The sequence below is a fragment of the Macaca thibetana genome, chromosome 2 (assembly GCF_024542745.1).
Source record: "Macaca thibetana thibetana isolate TM-01 chromosome 2, ASM2454274v1, whole genome shotgun sequence".
Taxonomy (NCBI): domain Eukaryota; kingdom Metazoa; phylum Chordata; class Mammalia; order Primates; family Cercopithecidae; genus Macaca; species Macaca thibetana.
The window spans coordinates 16,229,829-16,250,144 of NC_065579.1; the positions used below are offsets into that span (position 1 = coordinate 16,229,829).

At 43.7% G+C, this 20,316-nt stretch overlaps 1 protein-coding gene across 4 annotated transcripts in view; it reads left to right on the top strand.

Annotated features, from left to right (window-relative positions):
• Nucleotides 1-20,316, top strand: part of OSBPL10 (oxysterol binding protein like 10) — a 327,946-nt gene that overhangs the window by 66,083 nt on the left and 241,547 nt on the right. The window contains exon 1 of one of the 4 annotated variants that reach the window (XM_050779387.1): nt 10,872-11,085. The exons of the other annotated variants lie outside the window; for them this stretch is intronic. The gene's annotated coding sequence lies outside the window, so the exon portion shown is untranslated. Of the gene's footprint in view, nt 1-10,871; nt 11,086-20,316 lie in introns of those variants that run through there. 4 annotated transcript variants of the gene reach the window in all.

The window sequence follows — 20,316 nt, forward strand, 5'->3', positions numbered from 1 at the left end:
TGATTGATTGGCAACATACTGGATCTGCTTGTACCTTCCAAGGTGCTCTTTCAGATCTCAGCAGCTAGTTTCTTTCTCTTTTTGTGTTTTAAATCAGGCAGCCTCCAGAAGCAGAATAGGTTCAGAGAGACTCTCAACAGCTGGTGGTTTGATAAAAACAAAGCTTACTTGTGAGTAGGAGGTTTGGGTGTCTGTAGTCCTTCAGCTGGGAGTTACCTATTTGCATAGGTTGTACTTGTCTGCAGCCAGGTGTCCTAAACTACCCAGCATGTAAATTAACAGACGCTCTTGAATGTACTTTTTTTCTCTGTAGTCAAGCAGTAAGGATTTACTCTTTTCATTTTTCACAACGTAGCAAAAGACACCTCATTAATAGCTTTTCACTATAAAGACTGTAAAGATTGAATGACTTTCTCGGTTGGTTGGGATTCCTGGTGGAGTTGGACACTTAAATTCCTTTGCCAAGGCCTTTGGCCCCACCTCACATGAATGCTGTAACTGTCTTGTAATTTCGTGTGTGGGGCCTAGTGTGGGCACCGGTGGGATGCTGAACCCCGGCTGTGACACCGACTTTGTCTTGTCTTATTCTCCAGTGTCCTGTTGACCTTCTGCTGGAGTCTCATTATTGACGTACACAAGGGAAGTAAAGTAATGCAAGGAGACACAGCCTCACATTATTTAGAAGAAACGCTTTTGGAGAGGCTTGAAATCGATTTTTTGAAATCTAAATATTAGAACAAAAGAGAGATATTTAGTCTGCATATCTTAATAGGAGTCGAGGCTTAGAATAAAAACATTTATTAAACCGTTAAAGATGCAAAGTAGAGATAAGCAACCATTTGCAGGAGAGGGCCAGGTGGATGAATCAACACAATTGGTCTTTTTGGCAAGAACGTTAAAACCTGTTGGTTTTGATTTTGTTAATTGGAAAGAGCGAGGGAGATTAACAGGTGCCTGAGAAGTAATTAATCAGGGATTTAGAGCGCTTTTATGTTATCAGGGAAAGGTGATTATGAAAGTGTCCACTTCAATCTCTAAGAGTACTGAGTGGAACAAACATTTATATTTTTATTGTATTGATTAACATACTCAGTGGTGAGCCATGGACTGTGGAAAATGATCATTTGTAGGGGGTGGTGATAAAAGACTAAGAGCCAATTTAGGGTGAGGTTTCGTACATGAAAAAAGGTGTCAGATATTTTACTTCTGACTGCTCATGAGAACAAAGGCATCATAATGCTTATAACCAACCTGCTGTTACACTTGACTCCTCTGTTTTTAGAGGCAGTGGGTGGGCTGGCCACTCACTCTACACCTGCCAAATCACCCATTCAGGAAGACAAACCAAGAAGGAACATTTTATGTGACTTTAGAATTGGGGAAATAGGTGAGTAGGAAGCTGTGCAAAGTACGCACATTGGTTTCTGCATGTTAACTTATTTTGGGTTCTAGAATGTAGAAGCCAGTATAAGTGCATCCATGTTTGTGTGCTGTAGCCTTTTGGATAGAATTTGATCAGTGTCAGAATAAATACATACATACTTATTGTGCATTAATTATTTCCTTCCCGGAGACAGTGCTGGATTCATCTTTTTTTTTTTTTTTTTTGAGATGGAGTTTCACTCTTGTCACCCAGGCTGGAGTGCAATGGTGCGATCTTGGCTCACTGCAACCTCCACCTCCCAGGTTCAAGCGATTCTCTTGCCTCAGCCTCCCGAGTAGCTGGGATTACAGGCTCCCGCCTCCATATCTGGCTAATTTTTTGTATTTTTAGTAGAGACGGGGTTTTGCCATATTGGGCAGGCTGGTCTCAAACTCCTGACCTCAGCTGATCCACCCACCTCGTCCTCCCAAAGTGCTGGGATTACAGGCCTGAGCTTCCACGCCTGGACTGGATTTATCTTAAAGGGTGTTGCATGGTTGGTTACAGATAATTTTTTTTTCCAACTTTTATTTTCGATTTGGAGGTACATGTGCAGGTTTGTTACCTGGGTATACTGAGTGATGCTCAGGTTTGAGGTATGAATGATCCTGCCACCCAGGTACTGAGCATAGTATGCAATAGTTTTTCAACCCTTGTTCCCTCTCCTTCCCTACTTTAGTAGTCCCAAGTTTTTATTGTTGCCATCATTATGTCCATTAGTACCCAATGTTTAGCTCACACATATAAGTGAGAATATGCAGTATTTGGTTTTCTGTTCCTGCATTAATTTGCTTAGGATAATGGCCTCCAGCTGCATCCATGTTACTGCAAAGGAAATGATTTTTTATGGCTGCATAGTATTCCATGATGTATGTGTACGCATTTTATATATCCAGTCCACCACTGACAGGCACCTAGGTTGAGTCCGTGTGTTTACTATTGTGAATAGTGCTGTCATGAACACATGAGGGGTACCAGAGAATTTGAGGACGGGAGTTGGGAGGGGAAGTGGAAGGGAGCAACTCCAGGAAACCACCAACAAAAGGAAATTTTATTCATGATAATTTTTTTTCCCTGTTACCATTCAATGGCTATTTATTAAAAAAAAATGTGTTCAAAGCAGTGCACTGGATGCAGATGAGGATACAATAGAAAACAACAGGCGTGGTAGTGGTTCACACCTGTAATACCTGTGCTTTGAGGCCAGGAGTTCGAGGTTACAGTGAGCTCTGATTGTGCCACTGCACTCCAGCTTGGAGCTTGGGCGACAGAGTGAGACTCTGTTTCAAAGGGAAAAAACAAAACCAAACCAAACAAAATACAATAGACACATCCCCCTGAACACAGGGAGCTTATGCTCTAGTGTAAGGCTGTTCAATGGAACCTTCAGCAGTGATGGCAGTGACCTATAGGTATGTTGTCCAATATGGTAGCCAGTAGCCACGTGTGACTATTGAGTGCTTGAAATGTGATTAGCATGACTGAGGAACTGAATGTTTTATTTTGTTTAATTTTATAATCATTTTAAATTAAATAGTTGCACATGGCTAATGACTACTTGGGCCTTTGTAGTGGGTCAAGTGAGTTCTAGTTCTCATCTTCATATTTAGACCACCTCATTTGAGGTAACTAGGAAAATTTGATCCTAAAATCCAGAGTCTCGGCTCAAATAATTCCATATACTGGGAAATCAGAGTCCCATCTTGGATGTATTTTTGCTGTGACATTTCTCAAAGTGGGTTCCATGGAATGCTAGTCCCATGAGATATACTGCCAAAAAGAGTGCTGTGGTTAGTAAGGCTGGGAAATGCTGCCTGCTGCCATATCTTTCTGGAGCTGCGTAATGAATACAAGCGTATTTACAGACTCTGATGAATCACGCAGTAGAGAAATTGATACTTGGTAGAGATGTATTGTGGCTCAGTTTCCCAAACTTAGTTGGCGATCGCACTCTTTTATTCACCAGTACCTCTGAACACTTTTTCGGAAATGCTATTCTAGGGAGATAACTGAGCTTGGGTTAGGACTGTCTTAAAAGTGAAAGGAAGAGGCCGGATGCAGTGGCTCATGCCTGTAATCCCAGCACTTTGCAAGGCCGAGGTGGGTGGATCACTGGAGGTCAGGAGTTTGAGACCAGCCTGGCTAACATGGTGAAACCCCGTCCCTACTAAAAATACAAAAATTAGCCAGGTGTGGTGGCAGGTGCCTGTAATCCCAACAGCCTGACGCAGGAGAATCACTTGAACCCAGGAGGCAGAGGTTTCAGTGTGCTGAGATTGTGCCACTGCACTCCAGCCTGGGCAATAGAGCAAGACTCTGTCTCAAAAACAAACAAACAAATAAACAAACAAACAAAAAGGGGGACATGGTGGTTATAGCCTCCGGTTCTTGGTTCTCCAAGAATATGAGAATTCTCCCATTCTCCTAGATTTTGGTAGGTTAGAGATATGACAGAATCGGGCATAGAATTGCATATTGCACATTTGGGCATTGAAAAAATGCTTCTTGTCAGTAACAATATCTTCAGAGTTTTTATACGTATATTGTGTTCACCTTGGTTAGTCAGTTTCCTAATTGTTTCTAAGTTAGCCTGTGGTCTACAGTGGTCTAAGGTAGCCTGAATTAATACATGCACAAAGAGGTTGAATAGTTTGATTTTGCTTTTCTCCTGTTTAGGTTTATAGCACTTGGGCCAGGCGTGGTGGCTCATGCCTGTAATCCCAGCACTTTGGGAGGCTGAGGCAGGTGGATCATGAGGTCAGGAGACCGAGACCATCCTGGCTAACACGGTGAAACTCCATCTCTACTAAAAATACAAAAAATTATCCGGGCGTGGTGGCGTGTGCCTGTAGTCCCAGCTACTCAGGAGGCTGAGGCAGGAGAATCACTTGAACCTGGGAGGCGAAAGTTGCAGTGAGCTGAGATCGCGCCACTGCGCTCCAGCCTGGGCGACAGAGAGAGACTCGATCTTAAAGAAAAAATAAAACAAAACAACAACAAAAATCCCCTAGTACTTCTGTGGCCATTTATACCTGCTGACTCCCTTTACAAAAGCCTACAAGGTCTCCAGAGGCGGTATTAAGGTCCCCTCATTTACTTGGTATAAATTAAAAGCACAGAGTCTAATGTACATCCATCAATGGCATTTTAGACATTCTAGTTAGATCGTATTATAAATCAGTTCTTACGCTATTATATATGCGAGTGTGTGGGTATATGTGTGTGTATATGTGCAAACACAAATCAGATCTCTAAGCTTGCTCATGCCTTACTTAACAATACAACTAGGCTGGACTCAAGGTTATTCCTATAATAATGCCACCCTTGCTCACCTTCTGCAGTACTTTCTTGAGCAACAGAGAAGGAAATGGATTGAGCAGGCCATGGGAGTGGATCCTGCTGCATCCATCATGCTTGTACGCTCCATCCATCATGCCTGCTGTGGCAGGAAAAGGCTCAGAGCTGCTGGGTAGTGTATCTTCCAAGGTCCCTTTCAGTGCCGAAATTCTGTCACTCTATGACAGCTTTATTGAGAGTTTCCATTGTAGTGAAGGTGCATTGTGGTCTAGCTGAAACTCTAGCATCAAAGGAGAGACACGCTCAAAATACTTCAAGGCTTCAAGAGAAAATGTTGATGATGAAGTTGATTTTTGGCCTTATAAGAGGGCCAGAGCTTCTTGGGTGCCTTAACTTACCATTTCATTCTAAGAGTGTAGAAAACACTGCTTGTTTCTGCCATTTGGAACTTCTCAATAACCAATTCTTCAACTTTACTAATGTCACCCCCCGACCCTGTGACTATCAATATTTTGCCTTAATTTTTTTTTTTTTTTTGAGATGGAGTCTTACTCTGTCGCCCAGGCTGGAGTGCAGTGGCACAATCTCGGTTCACTGCAACCTCTGCCTCCCGGGTTCGTATGATGCTCCTGCCTCAGCCTCCCGAGTAGCTGGGATTACAGGCACCCGCCACCACGCCCAGCTAATTTTCGTATTTTTAGTAGAGACGAAATTTCACCATGTTAGCCAGGCTGGTCTCAAACTCCTGGCCTCATGATCTGCCTCCCTTGGCCTCCCAAAGTGCTGGGATTACAGGTGTGAGCCACTGCGCCAGGCCATTGTTTTTTTTTTTTTTTCCCAATTTAAACATTGTTTACTATGATAAAATATACATAACAAAATTTATCATTTTAACTATTTTTAAGCATACTGTCCTGGGATATTAAGTACATTCGCATTGTTTCGCAGCCATCAAAATTACCATTTTTAATTACTGCTTGTCTGCATGGAGGATGAGGGGAAATTTCCTCTTGGGGCCTGACCGTCCAGCACCCGCCTGTACTAATAAGTTGAGACTGTTATTCATAAGCAAGACTTGCCAACCCAAGTCGACCTCTTTCATAATATAACTAGACTTGTGGAAGGAGAATGACTAACTTTTGCATATTCCCTGTTTGAGGCCACTTTCCTTCTGAAAGGAGACGAAAGAAAGTTGTAGTGTGAGCTTGTCCAGCCTTCAGCTTGTGCTGCCTGTGGCCCAGGACAGCTTTGAATGCAGCCCAAAACCAATTCGTAAACTTTTCTTAAAACATGAGTTTTTTTTTGCGATTTTTTTTTTTTAAAGCCCATCAGCTATTGTTAGTGTTAGTGTATTTTATGTGTGGCCCAAGGCAACTCTTCTTCTTCTTCCAGTGTGGTCCAGGGAAGTCAAAAGATTGGACACCCTTGTTGTAGTGGGAATGTTGAAGGTATTACCCCAAGCCTAGTGGTGTTCTCCCATTCCCCTGAGGGTGTCCGGAGATTTCTGGGGAAGGGACAAAATGCTCAGAACCACCAGCGGCCACTTCCCATTCCACTCCTCCACCCCCATGAGAGTAGCTTTCAGATCAACCAGCCCGGCCTGGCGCGGTGGCTCAAGCCTGTAATCCCAGCACTTTGGGAGGCCGAGACGGGTGGATCACGAGGTCAGGAGATCGAGACCATCCTGGCTAACACGGTGAAACCCCGTCTCTACTAAAAAATACAAAAAACTCGCTGGGCGAGGTGGCGGGCGCCTGTAGTCCCAGCTACTCGGGAGGCTGAGGCAGGAGAATGGCGGGAACCCGGGAGGCGGAGCTTGCAGTGAGCTGAGATCCGGCCACTGCACTCCAGCCTGGGTGACAGAGCGAGACTCCATCTCAAAAAAAAAAAAAAAGAAAAGATTAACCAGCCCACTGTTTTCTTTTTACGTAAAGTTTTATTGGGACGCAGTCATGCCCATTTATTTACTCTGATCTGTGGCTACTTTTGTGTGGTATCAGCAGAGTTGAGTAGTTGGAACAGAGACTGCAATGGCCTACTGAAGCTAAAATACTGACTTTTTTGCCTTTTCCAGAAAAAGTGTGTCAACTCTGTAGGCCCTGGGCACCCTTGGCCCTGTGCCTTCTTTCAGTTCCCCTCAAACAAGGTCTGAAGCGGGACGGACTTATCTGAGTACTGTGTGGGTGCCGTGTTTAATATGGAACCCTGCCCTGGTGTCCTGAAAGGCTGGGCTGTGGAGATGAAAAGAACCAAAGCAACAGCCCAGGTGTGGTAGAAGACAATGTTCTTTTATTCTGGACCATGCTTGAGAAGAGAGCTTGCTGGTTTACATAATGATCTGAGTAAAGTAAGTAGGAGTCCTTTAATTCATGAAGTAGTTTATTTGGAAGTTAATTTAAGGATGCTATAAATATTTGTAAGGTTGGGAGACTTACGGATTTGGTTAAAGGAAGTGGCTGCCATTTGTTAAATTTTACAGTGAAAGCTTGAGGATATGTCAGTACTGCCTTGGATTTGTCATACATTCCATTTACCAAGAAGTCCAGCTGAGGAGATTCTCTGTTCCCAGACTCTGAGTTCTTTATTTTTATTTTTTGAGATAGAGTCTCACTCTGTCACCCAGACTGGAGTGCAGTGATGTGATCTTGGCTCACTGCAACCTCCACCTCCCAGGTTCAAGTGATTCTTCCACCTCAGGTTCCCGAGTAGCTGGGATTACAGGCGCGTGCCACCAAGCCTGGCTAATAATCTTTGTATTTTCGTAGAGACAGGGTTGCACCATGTTGGCCAGGCTGTTCTTGAACTCCTGACCTCAGGTGATCAACCTGCCTCAGCCTCCCAAAGTGCTGCGATTACAGTGCTGGGATTACAGGCATGAGCCACTGCGCCTGGCTCCCGGACTCTGAATTCTGCCAATAGGTTGTCCCTTACTGAACCCCATGTCCCTCCTTTCTAAAGGCCAGGAGATGGCCAGGTGCAGTGGCTCACACCTGTAATCCTAGCACTTTGGGAGGCCGAGGCGGGCAGATCACATGGTAAAGAGATTGAGACCATCCTGGCCAACATGGTGAAACCCCATCTCTACTAAAAATACAAAATTAGTTGGTCATGGTGGTGTGTGCCTGTAGTCCCAGCTACTCGGGAGGCTGAGGCAGGAGAATTGCTTGAACCCGGGAGGTGGAGGGTACAGCAAGCTGAGATCGCACCACTGTACTCCAACCTGGAGACAGAGCAAGACTCCATCTCAAAAAAAAAAAAAAAAAAAAAGGCCAGGAGACAAGGATGCAAAATGATTGTCTTGTACCGTGCCAGTGCAGCCAGCCTCTTGGTGCTCCTGGATTAGGCTTTTTAATGTCTTTAATTTCTTAAATGTGTATGTGTTTAACTTTTTTTTTTTTAATGGTGTTAGGGAGTTGGTTTCAAAGCTGCTACTCAGAGTGGGGGCCATTCTAGTAGATCGATGTGGGTTCCTAAAGGCAGAGTCGCATGTGTTTCCCGTGGGATGTGAAGAATGGCCCTAGAAAGAAAAGCTAATGTGGCCACTGAGGGTTACGTCAGTCACAGTGCGCTCGCTTGGTCTGAGATGGAGGGAAGTGAAATCGTTGGAGTGTCAAAGTGGCCGTACTGACTTGGTGAGTTACTGTGGAAATGTTCATTTGCACTTTTTTGCTAATGAAATCATTTGCTGAGAGATAGAAATTTAGTGAGAAGTTCCTTCTCTCCCCCTTTCTTTCTTTTTTTTTTTTTTAACCTTGAGCCGTACCAGCAATAGCTTTCATTAGCCACAAGAGTCATAGAGTTAATGGAATCTTTGATTTTCCATCATGCCAGCTCCCTTTCCCAAAACTAATCTTCAGGTGCCTTAAGAGACAGCCTTGGAGAACAAAATGCAGAAGAGCAGAAACCAAATCGTGTTGGCATTCGGTTGAATGCTGATATATTTTGGTGGAGGTCATTATTTAGAAACTATAGCTCTTGATGATAAAATTACCGATGGCTTTAACAGTTCCAGTAGAAAGGAGAGTGTTACAGAAATATGGCTTTGAGAGACCACTGGAGGGCCAAGGCCAGCCATCTGAAAAGATGATGTCAGCTCTCAAGTTCTTTAGTTTGCTGATTGACCTCTAGGTAGTTTCCCCTTAGCTCAGTCTATAGAAAGTAAAAAGACTTAACACAGTCATTAAGAATTCTGACAGATGCTAGCTATGTTTTAACATTTTATTCTAAGACACTTCTTGGCTAAATGATACTTCTCTCCAGTGACCTAAAGTTAACGGCTTCAGAAGGCCCTTGACCTGGCTCTGCTTCCTGTAGAAATGATTTCAAGGTTTCCAATTGGTTACTAATCACTGGTTAAGTGAAAGCCAAATAAAACAATGCTACTTGCAGTTCCCTAGGGGAGCCGCTCATCTCCTCTTTCCATCTCATTGCCTGAAAGTGCTGCCATCATCTGTAGGAAATCAATATCTCCAGGTACTTAAAAAACATCCTGGCCTATGGAAATGGACTGTTATATCAGGGAATTGATCGCTACAACCCAGGGAATCGCAGAATGTTTAAAGGCAAGCAAACATCCTGAAGTAATAGAAAACCAAAGCCAATGATGTTTTTTCCTGTCCAGTAGTTTCCTTAACCTCATCCTCACTAGTGAACTACATCCAACATAGTTAGGCCATTTACATGGCAAAAAACACCTGGCACCGTTGTCCTGGGCTGGCCATCTTGTCTATAGATCAGCTGGTAGAGCAACAAGTTATCAGGCTGCAGGTGCAAGAGAAGGGAGTGGCTCTTCTAGGTGTGTTGGAAAAAATTAAAAAGTACACTTTTCCATATGACCAATCTGCAATCTCTGCCTGGATAATTATGCTAAACTCTTAGTGGATCCCCCTTCCCCTCCCACCCGAGCATCATTCTAGAGTGAGCTGCTAGTGTCGTGTCTTTGCTCGGAGCCCTCCTGGGGTTTCCCTTTATATCTGGAATCAACCGCCCAGTCCCTTTTATGCCTGCAAAGTTCTGTGTGAGCTGGCTCCTGTTCCCTTTATCTCCCATCACTTCCCCCGTGCTCACTCCACTCCTGTTGCGCTGGCTGTTCTCCAGCACACCAAGCCTGCTCCCCGCTCGGAGTCTGTATTTATTGCCTGAAACACAGTTATTTTTACCGCCAGCATGCTTTACCCTCTTCTTTCCATTCTTCGCTCAGAATCACCTTACAGACAGGCCTTCCCTGACCTAGTGAGGTTAGAACTGCTCCTCTACCGCAGCCTTTTCCCAGCCTCCAACATTGTAGCCTGTTTTATTTTTTTCTAAGCCACTATGGACACTTATCATGTTTGTGGATATGTTTATAATTTCTTTCCTGCCACTAGAATATCAGCTCCACAAGGGCAGGAATGTCTGTTTCACTCATTGTTCTATTCCCAACATCTAGAGGAGTCTTTGGCAGTGAATATCAACAAGTATTGAATAGGGAACCTCATAATTTAATAAAATAAACAATAGAACAAAAATTCAAGTATCTGGTCCTAGCCCTTGTCCTCATATGAACTAGTTATGAGACAATGGAGAGATCACATAATTTTTTTTTTGAGGTGGAGTCTCACTCTGGCCCAGGCTGGAGTGCAGTGGTGTGATCTCGGCTCACTGCAACCTTTGCCTCCTGGGTTCAAGTGATTCTCCTGCCTTAGCCTCCCGAGTAACTGGGATTATAGGTGCCTGCAACCACGCTCAGCTAATTTTTGTATTTTTAGTGGAGACGGGGTTTCACCATGTTGGCCAGGCTGGTCTCGAACTGCTAACCTCAAGTGATCTGCCCACCTTGGCCTCCTAAAGTGTTGGGATTACAGGCGTGAGCCACTGCGCCTAGCTAGAGGTCACTTAAATTTACCAGTCTTACTTTTCTTACAAGTAAAGGGCAATCAAGAATACCTCCCCTATTTTTAAGATGACAAAATGAGATAATCAGATGAGTATGCTGGAAGCTCTGTGTATTGGTCTGACCTAGAGGTCTTTTTTGGTCTGATACCATGGGGCCTTTGCATATAGCAGATCCTCAAAAGCCATTGGCTTGCTATTGCTTTTACTCCCTGGTCACAGACCTTGTGATGGGTCTGTGCATCTGTGTATCTGTGCATCATTGCATCTGGGGTGTGACCTATGACCTAATGGACACCTTTCAATAAATTATGACATCAATAATTCAGAGGCTGACTGTGTAATTTCACTGCTCCCAAAGGCTGGAGAAATGATCTGCTTTCTACAGCCATACAAGTTCTCTTAACATAAAACCTTCTACGGAAGTGGGTTTCACAGGCAGGCTGTCTTCAGTGACTGCAAGTGACAGTTTTTCAAAATCGAGTTTTACTTCAGTGAGTTTTCTTTTAGCCATGGATGATCTAAAAACATAGTTGTTACCATTGGGTACATCCTCTTTTGTCTTGAAATTTGAATCCAGGCCGGGCACGGTGGCTCACGCCTGTAATCCCAGCACTTTGGGAGGCCGAGGCAGGTGGATCACAAGGTCAGGAGTTCGAGACCATCCTACGTAATACGGTGAAACCCCATCTCTACTAAAAATACAAAAAATTAGCTGGGCGTGGTGGCGGGTGCCTGTAGTCCCAACTACTCGGGAGGCTGAGGCAGGAGAATGGCGTGAACCCGGGAGGCAGAGCTTGCAGTGAGCCAAGATCACGCCACTGCACTCCAGCCTGGGCGACAGAGCGAGACTCAGTCTCAAAAAAAAAAAAAAAAAAAAAAAAATTTAATCCAATCCACTAGTGGTCCACCATGCTTGGCAGATTTGGTTCTCACCTTTTCTTCCTGCTCAGAGGAGAGGAGTAGCCAGTGGGGGAGGAGGATTAGAGGGTCAGGATGGCCTCAAGATTGATTCATCAACATGGACCTAATTCATCAAGTCCTGATTGATTGGAAATTGGTCATTTTGCTAGCTGTATATATTCGTAAAGTACCCAAAATGTCCCTGGTTATGGATAATAGTTTTGGCTTTAAAGAGCTTTATGTGGTGGTGGTGATGGTGGTGATAATAGATAGTATGATAATGGAGGGATACATTTCTATTTAATGATCTTTTGCCCTGGACCTGTTAGGGCAAACTTCCTCCATATGCACGACACTATGCCAAGCCCAGAGCTATGTTTAATTGAGTGACATAATGTCAAAGAAGTTTCTAGTTTAATTGGCAGAGATAGTCATAATATTATTGGTAATAATAATAGTAGGAGGCTAAATGATTTCCCAGTTTTTTTTTTTTTGGCTCTAGTCTGCTTGTGGGAGAGTTGAAGTGGGTCATATATATTTTATGAAAAATAATTTGAGAGGTAGTTGTGGGGTGGGTGAAGAACAAAGTGGAAAGGAGTTTTTTGGTTCCCTTGTTGTGAAATAGATTGCTTTGTTTGTTCTTGCTTGGCAAATTGAAATGGCAGCAGAGCCAACTGAAGCCGTGGACTTCAGTTCTTGACTATGGTGTTGTTTGTGGAATCGAAGGAACTTAGCAGGAGACACTCCCCAAACTCATGTTCCTTCCATAGGAGAGTAGATTAATAAAGTTGAATGTGGTGACTGTTGCTCAAAATTCAGGCTGGATCTGAATATGTGTTTGTTCATCTGTGGAGAACACACTTTTTTTTTTTTGTTCTTGAGGTGATGGGAATAGTCAGAATAATCAATCAAGTGATAGGTTTTTTTGTCAAGGAATGTTTTACTGTCTTGCTAAGAAGTGTTAGTTTTTTTTCTAGAGTGGTATGATGGATATTTCAAGCCAGATTTGAAGAATATCATAGTCAATGCTTGGAATTCAGTGATGTTTATTAATCTTTGGCCTCCTCTCTCACTGGGCCTTAATCTTGTCTATTGTGATGAGAATTCACTGGGTTCTGGCTGGGCGCAGTGACTCACGCCTGTAATCCCAGCACTTTGGGAGGCCGAGGCAGGTGGATCATTTGAGGTCAGGAGTTCCAGACTAGCCTGGCCAACATGGAGAAACACTGTCTCTACTAAAAATACAAAAATTAGCTGGGTGTGGTGGCACATGCCTGTAATCCCAGCTACTCAGGAGGCTGAGTAACATGAATCACTTGAACCCAGGAGACGGAGGTTACAGTGAGCCAAGATTGTGCCACTGCACTCCAGCCTGGGTGACAGAACGAGATTCCGTCTAAAAAATAAATAAGTAAAAATAAAAAAATCGGAAAAAAATCATCAGGTCCCTTGACATAGAGCTCTTTGTGGAATGCCACATGCTCTTTGATATATTGACAAGTTTGATAATATTGTGTGACTTGAGGACTAGGAAATCACAACTCATATGTATGTATGTATGCAGAATGTGATCACAAACTCATGTCCCTGAAAAATTAAGCTGTCTATGCAGGCAAGAGAGTGATTTCGTTCAGAGTAACTGGTATTTCCTTCATTTAGGTTATTCATATTTGACAGACACATTCTACTTGCTGTGTGCCAGATACTATTTTAAGCATTTTACAAATAACTTATTTCGCGTCATTGAAGTCCTGTGAGGTGGACGCTTCTATTACTCGATTCCTTTGTCGCTTATACTTTTGTTTTATATTCAGGTGGCAGCCTATAGGCAGATGCTTGTAGCTGCCTCTAGTTTAAGAAAAATTCCTTGGAGAAAATCTCAGCTCTGCCTCATAGCAGATGCCCTCCTTTTCCAGAAACCTAGGAAAGTTCCACCTTGATTTGAACTTGCTGGCCAAACACCGGCTGTCTCTGTTGGCACAGATTTTGACAGGTTCAGACCCAGATTGGAAATGATTTTGATTCAGGTTGCTTTTGAGTCTGTGGAGAGTCAGAGTTTGTGGCAATTTCAGCCCACTCTATCCTCTGGGATTATGTGTTCCCAGAGAGTAAACTGTGTGGCCCCAGAGTCACCCTAGGAGGCTCTGAGTGACCGTGGATTTTGTGTTTTCACTCTGTGGATGTTGTGGTCACGGTGGATCATGTTGTGTGAAGTCTTGGGAGCATGTGTTGGAGGAACAGTTGAGATTTTAATCTTATTTTTGGTGGCTTATTTGGTATGTCCAACCCTTTCAGGTTAATTAAATGCCCGGTAGAGCTGGCCCACAAGTGGATTTCATTTTGAAAATGTGCCTGTTTTCCAGGAGCCCTTTGTGGCAGCCTGGTCTGGTTGCCCAAATATCATTTTGGCTTCTTGGTGCCTTAGTGCCTGGGATGAATTGGCCTGCCTGTCAGCCCTGATATCCGCTGACTGGGTGGCTTCGATGCGCCTGCTGAGGGCTCTGGTTTCCTGCCAGTCTGGGAGGCGTGGGATCTCTTGCTTGGGAAGGGTAATCAAGCAGTACAACTAAGCCTGGGTGTGAGAGGTGGATTAAAGTGGGCAAGGAAGAAGCAGGAGAGAGGGAGGGAGCCAGCTGTCTGGAGTGGCCGGAAGAGGCAGAATATGGGCTCCATCCTAGCTGGGACCCGTCAGCCCTTGCGAAGACTTTTTGGGCGGTAGTATTATAGTTTGGGTTTTCCCCATTCATCTTCTCTGCTTCCCCTCTCCTAGGCTTTAGCTGCCCACAGAATCCTTTGAGGAGGTGATTCCTGGAAACCTGTGTTCACTGGATTTAGTAGACATCCACCTTGACTTCCTGTGTGAATATTTGACATGTCCTGACCAATGTTTCCCTCCCACCCCTGCAACCCCCACACCCTGCTTTAACAAAAAGCTTCAAAGTTGTGGCCCTTTGCTCTGAGGTAGAAGATTTTATATACTCTTATTTTTCAGAAAAGGGCAGAAGAATGCAGTAGTTAGGAACACAGTTCTGGGAACAGATTGCCTGGGCTCCTATTGCCTCTGCTGCTGATTGGCTGTGTGACTCTGATGAGAGATCTCTGTGCCTCGGTTTCCCCATCTTTAGAAAGGGCTAATAGCTGGGCATGGTGGCTCATGCCTGTAATCCCAGCAGTTTGGGAGGCTGAGGTGGGAGGATTGTTTGAGTCCAGGAGTTTGAGATCAGCCTGGGTAACATAGTGGAACCCTGTCTCTACAAAAGAGTTTTTAAAGATTAGCTGGGTGGTGTGGTGTGACCTGTGGTCCCAGCTACTCGGGAGTCTGAGGTGGGAGGATTGCTTGAGCGTAGGGGGTCAAGGCTGCAGTGAGCCATGGTTGTGCCACTGTTCTCCAATCCGGACAACATAGTGAGACTCTGTCAAAAAATAAATAAATAAATAAAACCAAAAGCAAAACAAAACAAGGGGTGATAATAATGCCTCCATCATAAGGTTAGGGAAATATTAGCAATTATTAGTTTCTCTGCCTTCCCTGTTCTCTATAAAGGGCCCTTGAGATGAAGGCATGAATTTTTGTTATGTTTTCCCACTGTTATATTCCTGGCACCTAGAATAGTGCTTGGTACGTAGTAAGTGCTTAGTATATCTGTTGAATGAATAAATGTAGGAAAGACTGTGCAAATGCTATTTGCTGTGGCTTCTTGTTTATCCTGTGTCTTTTGGACTATAGCAGGGACGAAGGAGGAAGGAAGGGCATGGAACTGGCAGTGTCAGAAAAGTGCAAGAATGAATAAATCCTCTGTCTTTCTCCATGCTTTCAGCTTTCTGATCGTTGAGCTGGCTGTTCTTCCTCACTGCTCTCTTTGGAATCAGAGACTTCCTAGAAGGGTGAGCAGGGTGAAACAGGTGCTTGCTGGCCACTGACTTAGGGGCTACATTAAGACTGACAGGAAGGCCGGGTGCAGTGGCTCATGCCTGTAATTCCAGCACTTTGAGAGGCCGAGGCGGGTGGATTGCCTGAGGTCAGGAGTTCAAGACTAGCCTGGACAACATGGTGAAACCCCGTCTCTACTAAAATTATAAAAATTAGCTGGGTGTGGTGGCAGGCACCTGTAATCCCAGCTACTCAGAAGACTGAGGCAGGAGAATTGCTTGAACCGGGGAGGCAGTGAGCCGAGATAGTGCCACTGCGCTCTAGCCTGGGCGACAGAGTGGGACTCCGTCTCCAAAAAAAAAAAAAAAAGACTGGCAAGAAGCAGCCTTTTAGCACTGTCTATGTGCCAGGTCCATCTTTAAGATGCTATATGTGTCTTAGCTTGTTTAAGCCTTAGCACAGCTCTGTGAAGTGAGGTCTTAGCCCCATTTTATAGATAGGAAACAGAGGCACTGAGACGTTAAGTGGTCTGTGCAAAATCATGCAGTATTATAAATACTTATTAAATGCCCTTTTTTTGTTTGGTGTTTTTGTTTTTTGGAGACAGAGCCTCACTCTGTTGCCCAGGCTGGAGTGCAGTGGTGCCATGCCGGCTCACAACAACCTCTGCCTCCTGGGTTCAAGTAGTTCTCCTGTCTCAGCCTCCCAAGTAGCTGGGACCACAGGTGCGCGCCACCATGTCTAGCTGATGTTTTGTATTTTTACTGGAGATGGGGTTTTGCCGTATTGCCCAGGCTGATCTCGAACACCTAAGCTCAGGCAGTCCACCCACCTTGGCCTCCCAAAGTGCTGGGATTACAGGTGTGATTGGCCTAAATGCCCTTTTTGTACCAGGCATTTGTGCTAGATACGAGGAGCCAGTGGTGAAGAATCCTGATGTGGTTCCGCCCTCGAGGACATGCAGGCTAGTGAGTGTGTGGATGTTAACAAATAATCCCACAAATAAGGACATAGTGATGACTTGTGAGGAATGTGAGGGAGGCAGTGTGCCGTGGGGCAGAGTGACAGGGGACCTGGTATGGGAAAGGGAAGACTTTGCTCAAGGGCAGGCCTTTTTCAGCTGAGATCTGAAAGCACAAGTAAGAAGTAGCCAGACCAAGAGTAGGGAAGAGACTTCCAGGCAGTGGGATCAGGATAGGTGAGTGCTCTGAGGCAGGAGAGTGGGGGCATTGGGAAGATGGCCAGTGTGGCCAGAGCAGGCGGAATGAGCAGACTGCAGAGGTGCGCTGAGCTACATCATGCAAGACCTGTAGCACACTTAAGGATTTTGGATTTTGTCTTGAATGCAATGGAAGCCATTTAAGGATTTTAATTAGGAGTACAAGGGGATCTCGTTTACATTTGTTGAAAAACCTTCATGTTGAGTAGAGGGAGATGATTAGAAATGAGTGAGAATGGATGTGGGGAGATCAGCAGGAAAAGTTTATACTTTGACTACAGGATTTAAAATGTGTATCCAAAATTCATATGGTCTCTTCAATAGATGCTAAAAAGACATTACATAAAAGTCAACATCTATTTTCATGTAATGTCTTATTTTGAAGTATTTTTAGATTTACAGTACAGTTGCAGGGATAGAGTGTTCTCACATAGCATTTTCCCAGGTTCCCTTAATCTACATTTATTTTTGATTAACACTTTAATAAATTAGAAATGGATTTTTCCTTATTATAAGAATATCTCTCTGAAACAAACAGCTAACATCATCCTTAATGGTAAAAATACTTAGAAATGTTTCCATCGAAGACAAGAGTAATACAGAGTTTCCTGCTCACTCATTTCAGAACATTCTGTGCTACGCAGTAAGGCAGGAAAGGGAAATCAGAAACAAAAAGTGATCCTCCTCAATACCTATAACATCCACAGAGTTAATTGAATTGAAAATCTAATATTGATGCCATCAGTGGAATGTCAAAAGTACAAAATAAATATCTAAAACTCTCTTCTAGAATAAAGACAAAGTAATTGCTGTTAAAACAACGGACTGCAGTGGCGTTGGCCCCTAAATCATGTAATTTTCTCTTGTAGGACGAGCCTGAGAAGTGGCGAAATGTGAAGAGAGGTCTTGGGGAACAATGGGTCTTGTCTGAGGAGAGGCCAGGGGTTGAACAGGAGACAAACAGGGAGAAATTAGTCATAGTGGGCACAGCCAAGGGGCCAAGGGGCCAAGGGTTGGAGCTTTTATCAGGCACAGGGCTGCAGAAAAAGAAGGGGCAACGATACGGTAAATGGTTTGTTTTAAAGTTTCATTCTTGGCTGGGTGCAGTGGCACACGCCTATAATCCCAGCACTTTGGGAGGCCAAGGTGGGCAGATCTTTTGAGCTGAGGAGTTCAAGACCAGCCTGGGCAACATGTTGAAACCCTATCTCTACAAACAAAAACCAAAAAAACAAAAAAACCCCACAAAAATTAGCCTGGTGTGGTGGCATGTGCCTGTAATCCCAGCTACTGGGGAGGTTGAGGTGAGGATCACTTGAGCCTGGAAAGTCAAGGCTGCAGTGAGCCTTGATCGCACCACTGCACCCCAGCCTGGGTGACAGAGCCAGATCCTGTCTTTAAAAAAAAAAAAAAAAGTTTTATTTCTAACTATGTTAGTAAATAAATATGCAGTTTTAAAAACAGCTTAATCTTCTGCAAAGTTGGTTTCATAAAAATAAAAACAGCTTAAGTATATTACTAAGGTGCTTTTAATTGTTGTTATTTTCTGTAGAATAGTTTCTCTGCTGGGACCACAGGTGTGTGTGTGTACCATCATACTCAGCTAATTTTTAAATTATTTTTTTGTAGAGGTGGGGTCTCACTCTGTTGCGCAGGCTAGTCTTAAACTCCTGACTTCAAGCAGTGCTCTTGCCTCGGCCTTTCAAAGTGCTGGGATTATTGGCATGAACCACTGCACCTGGCTGAATTTTTCTTTCTTTCTTTTCTCTCTATTTTTTAAAGAGATAGGCTCTCCTATTTGCTCAGGCTGGTCTCAAGCCGCTGGGCTCCAGTGGTTCTCTTACCTCGGCCTCTCAGAGTGCTGAGATTACATGCATGGTGTTCAGATTTTTTAAAACATCTGTTTAATTTGCAATATCTGTTGTTTAACTGGCAAGTTTAATGCATTTATATCATTTGTGATTAATGCATTTGGACATGTTTGTGCCACTGTAACCACAGATTTTTATCTGTCCAACTTTTTCTGTTTCTTCTTCCTACCCCTACCCCATTATGTATTTTTGGAGGATATATTGAATTTTTATTCTTTTGTTTATATTCTATTTTTTTCTTCTTACTCTTTTGGAATTTACGCACTGTATTTTCTATTGGTTTCCCTTGAAACTTTACCGTACATATTAAGCTTTAAAAGGTTTAAAGTTGGCGGACGTGGTGGCTTATGCCTATAATCCTAGCTCTTTGGGAGGCCGAGATGGGCGGATTGCTTGAGCTCAGGACTTCGAGACCAGCCTGGGCAACACAGTGAAACCCTGTCTCTACTTGCTTGGCATCTCCACGACTGGATTCCAAGGAAGGAGCTGGAGGTGGGCACGTTCTCCTCATTGTCCAGAGCTGGAAGCAGTGATCCAAAATTCATAGATATGTCAAGAAACCGTACTATCCTTTGCTGAAATAAGTCATTTTTTATTTGATTAGATTCTCTGGAATGTGGATCTAAGCACCTGGAACATTTGATCCCACAAGGGATATAATCTTACACAGTCTTTTGGGGAGTAATTATTGTTTTTCTGTGAAGTCTGAAAAATGATACAATAACTCTCTTTCCTGTATAAAGTGTGATGGTTTTAGTGTGATGGCAACGCATGAGTTTCTGAAGGATTCTGTATTTTGAAAGCTTTATTTTCAATGGTGAATGCTTCATTCATACAACTGTCATACAATTCTTGGAGTCTGAGTTTCTTGGAATTAATGTGGCATTGTTCTTAATTATAAATTAAGACAAGTAGAATACACTAGGCATAATTTCTAGTACTGTGTGTGTATAGGGGTGTGCATTGAGGATATAGCAGCAGTGTTGAACTATTCTTAGCAATTAATGACTGAATACATTGCTGAAATAAGGAATTAGATTTAACTTTCCTTTAATATGGTGGTATATTTCTCATCCTTGCGATTTCTCCTGGGTTTTGATTATACTTCCTACAAACAATTGTAGAATTTATATAGTTTGTTGCTCTTGCCCGTTCGTGTAATTTTTCAGACAACATACCTCTACATTTCGTGAAGGCGGGAACACTGAGTCACTCACCAGTGTATCCTCAGTTACTAAATATTTGTGGGAGCAGTAAGCATTATAATCCCCTGTTTTAAAGATGTTCACATTGGCACAGGAAGAGTCAAACAGCTTGGAGTATCAGTTAGGAATTGTGTTCGGCTGTGAGTAATGCATTTACGTGAAGTTGGAGTCCATCACAGAGTCTCCAAGTTAACTGCAATTGTAACCACGTGAGGAGATTTAAAAAACAACCACTGCCTGAGTTTCATCCCCAGAGATTTTGACTTAATTGGTCCAGGTGTATGTGGGGGGGTTGGGATTGTTTAAAAAAAAAAGCCTGGGACGGGCGTGGTGGCTCACGCCTGTAATCCTGACACCTTAGGAGGCCGAGTCGGGCAGTTTGTGAGGTCAGGAGATGGAGACCATCCTGGCTAACACGGTGAAACCCCATCTCTACTAAAAATACAAAAAAAAAAAAAAAAAAAAATTTAGTGGGGCGTGGTGGCGGGCGCCTGTAGTCCCAGCTACTTGGGAGGCTGAGGTAGGAGAATGGTGTGAACCCGGGAGGCAGAGCTTGTAGTGAGCCGAGATCGTGCCACTGCACTCCAGCCTGGGCAACAGTGCGAGACTCTGTCTCAAAAAAAAAAAAAAAAAAAAAAAAAAAAAGGCTGCAGAGA